Raw genomic sequence first — 4203 nt, 5'->3', positions numbered from 1 at the left:
ATCCTCCCCACCCAAGGTGTTGCCTTCTACTTAGATATGCTTATGTATTTCACAACCTCAATTATATGTAAGGAAGAATCTGGGGTGGGGGGATGGTGGGGAGGGCATGTTGTAGGGGGGAAGTTACTATTGAGTTGAGTCCCTTCTTTTATATAATTATTACAGTACTCTGAAGTTAAGATCTCTCTATCTCTCCTATCTCTTCTGTAACTGAATACAACTCTCCCCATTTGGAAATTGCTGTGGCCCAGACCCTCTTTCACTGATGAACCTATCTGCCTCAAGGGAAATCAGGTGACTCACACCATGAGCCCCCTGCAGTGGGTCACTATTCTAGCTCCTTATGTCCTTTGATTTGACTTTCATTGATTGTCACGTGCTCTTCTCTTGGTCTTAGCCTCTCCTGTTACAACTTTGAAGTTTCTGAGGGCCCTATTTATGGAATTTCGTATCACTTTCACTGAAGCACCATTATGCTTGTGGTTAATCTCGGACAAGTCTGCATTTCTTTTACTCCGATGTCATCTGCCTCATATTTAGCAGAAAAAGAATTGAAAATTTCAGTACATGTATAGATTTTTCTTAGTCTTAAAAAGTCTTTCTCTGGGCCGTTCAGCAAGATTTTGGAGGGAAGGAAGGGACGTAAGTTAAAAAGATTTGCTCAAATGCGCAAGTTGAAATAGATGTCAAATTGCACTTGAGTATAGAGTACAATAAAACTTATTAATACATGCAACGTTTTTTCTTTATTCTAAGTTGCAATCCTCCTGTGACCTAGAGCAAGAACTCTTCTTTCTTTTCTGAATTTTTCTATAAAATTAGAGTATATTTTTTATATTCTCCACAAAAATATAAAAATTATATGTTTCATATTTTAAAATAGGGTAGGCGATTATTTAAGTAGTAACTACTAAGCAATTTAAAAAATACTGATTTATAAAAAATGGGGAGAATATGGTAGGAGTTGAGTGTTTGCACAGAGATAAGGTCTAAAACTGAAAAAAAAAAATTGAAAAAATATGATATAAACTAATGCTTTCAAACTATGGAGAAAAATACCAGATAAAACAGCCACAATATTTGAGTATTTTTACTGAAGGATAGAATGTGGGGAAGACAGCAGTGCTCAAATGGGAGTACTGCAGGTTTTTAGAATAAACCTTAAGTATAATTTGTGTTTTTACATGATGTAGACACATTACCCTGATAAGAGTAGAAATTTCATAAAAGAGTAGAATTTCATAAAAATAAAATTTACTGGTCTTGGGCGCCTGGGTGGCTCAGTTGGTTAAGCGACTGCCTTCGGCTCAGGTCATGATCCTGGAGTCCCAGGATCGAGTCCCGCATCGGGCTCCCTGCTCAGCAGGGAGTCTGCTTCTCCCTCTGACCCTCCCCCCTCTCATGTGCTCTCTCTCTCTCTCTCAAATAAATAAATAAAATCTTTAAAAAAAAAAAAATTTACTGGTCTTCATATTTTAAGAAATTTTACAAAGAAGCTTTAAATATGAATGGAGGACAAAGACAATTAAAACATCTAGGTATTGCCAAAAACAATAACAACAAAAAAACAAAAACCAAACAAGCACCACAAAAGGTATTGCCAGAGTATATGTATACAACATGTAAGCCAGGCTCGCTCATTTATTTTAATTACTGTCACAAAACTGTCAAGAAAAACTACATAATAAAGTGCAAATATGAGTATGCGCCCTTCAATCAGCATCCAATTCTATGATTATTTGCAGATGTGCTAATTAATTTTGCTCCAGCTTCTAAACACCAGTATTGGTGAACTCTATATGAATTTAATTAAATGTCCATATAAAAGATATTATCAATAGCTCTAAAATTATAAAATCATTTTAAACAATAATGAAGCACCCTACTTCAGTTTTTTTCTCAATTTTTATTTAGAAAGTTCAGTGAAACAACATATCACAGTTTAGAAATATTTTAATCTCACTATAATTTAACACTTACAAAATTTAGTAAGTTTTGATTTTCAACAATAAAATTTATAAAAATAATTTTACATTTATAAAATGAATCACTATTTCACAATAAATTATTCATATTTATTACCTAAAAAAAGTTTTGTGCTATATAAAAGCAGTAAGTTTCATTATCAATATTTTGAAAATATGCTGAAAACTTCCATTCCTCTTTGTCCAGCACTTTTGGCAGTTAAGTATACAAAAATATTATATTAAAAATTCCCTGACCATAGTTATTAAAACAAAATCGTTAGCAATAATTTCCAAAATAAAGTTGTTTAGTAAGTATATGCAGATAAGTTAAAGGGCTCATCCTTAAAGATGAAAAGCATGAAACTGAGACGCTAGAGTAAATTTCCACAAAATAAGAGTTAAGTAAACTTTCCTCTTCCCTCATTCACTCTCAAAGATATATTTTATAGTTTTCAGGTACCAGCTACTGAAGGAATTTTGATTTTATTAAATCAATGATACCTTCTAATTAACCATTTTCCTACTCTGAGTTAATAAGTTAACATTAACAGAACCTTTTTCTTTGTAGGGTATGTGGGGGTTATGGAATTTCAGAAATTTTGAGATTCTGTAAAAATCACTGAATTCAGTCTCTTACAGATTGGGACACTATTTTTTTTTTTATATCACTGATAATTACTCAACCAGTTTTTCCTTGTTTCTGGAAATAAAATGTGTATGTTGTGTGTGTGTGTGAGAGAGAGAGAGAGAGATATCACTGTTTTCCAGATGGTCCATCACTGTTTTTAAATAAGCTTCAGCTTTAGATCAAATAGGGTTCCAATGAACTCCTCAGTCCACTGGATTTTTGAAAAATCTGCTGAGTCAGTGATTTGAATTTGTGTTTTTTTTATCATAACCTATCTGGGATTCTATCTTTTATTTTCTTTAATTTGTTTTCAAGTTTTTCTTTTTTTAGGGGAAAGACATTAAAACTACAACAGTGGTTTCTTATTTGTGCTGCAACAAATTTACACTCATTGATTACAGGTAAATATGTGCTAAGGTAACAAGATGGATAGGATTCGGTCATCACTCAATTGCATACATTTAAAAACCATAGTGAAAAGCTCACATTTTTCATTCCACCTCAAAGATTTTATTCTCACTAAAGTCAAGCAGACCTGGGCATGAAGCTGGTGGCTCTCCTACTCCTCAGGTTTATGAACGTTGGTTATGTACCCTCTAAGCAATTGGTTTCTTCATTTGTAAGTGAAAGATAATAATAGCTCTTTGATAGGGATCCTGTGAGTCTTAAGTAAGGCAACGCACGTGTGACAGATGGTGGCTTGTCTCCCAATAGCAGTCTCCCAGAGTGGTGCAGTTTAGTGGGCACAAAGCTTGCCACCTAAAGCCTGCTTCCCAGCCTCCCTGGGAACTGGATGCAAGCATGTGCTAAGTTCTAGTCAATGGATGACTACTTCTAGATTGTTTTAGAACAGAAAATCAATGTCTCTTGGTCGAGCCACTGTTTTAAGGTTTTCCTTTTTTTTTTTTTTTTTACCATTTATCCTATGTCCTAACTGGTAAAGCAAACATGTTTTATCTCAAGATACATCTTCAAATAGAGGCAGATTACAAGGACTAGCCAGTCATCCTTGGAATGGCTATTTATGATTTCCTAAGCTAATATAGGCATATTTAACTGTGAGCCAGAAAGATGCTTCTTAGCCACAGGCTATCCAGAAGCGATTCTTCTTCAAAGAAATATTTCCTGTTCTATAGCAACTGCTTTAATTTTCTAATATGCAAGTTTAAAATTGATAAAAAAAAAAAACACCTTGGTTCATTTTACATTAATCTGGAGTTGCTGATCTACTGTTCTGGTCAAAAAAAGAACACTTAGTTTCGCATCACATCACAATGAAGCAATTATTTACAGATTTAAATTAATATCAAGACAACAAATGAAAGTAGTACACAAGATTCAACTAGTTCAGGAACAGTGCAAGGGAAGATGGAAAAATACACTATACAAACATATGGGAACTCAGATATACATTGCTTGTATTGGAAAGTTTTAAACAATAGTGACAACAAACAAAATGAAACTATAAACAAAAAAAACAGGATACCATCTTATAACAGCACCATGAAGAAACCTTGGCCAAGAGTTTGCCGAAAGTACTATCCTGAGTTATTTCAAGACCAACAAGTTTTCACATTTACGCAATGCCGCTCAGAAGTAAACACATTC

Source organism: Phoca vitulina, unplaced genomic scaffold (genome assembly GCF_004348235.1).
Source record: "Phoca vitulina isolate PV1807 unplaced genomic scaffold, GSC_HSeal_1.0 scaffold25, whole genome shotgun sequence".
Classification (NCBI taxonomy): Eukaryota; Metazoa; Chordata; class Mammalia; order Carnivora; family Phocidae; genus Phoca; species Phoca vitulina.
This window is presented reverse-complemented; position numbering follows the sequence as displayed.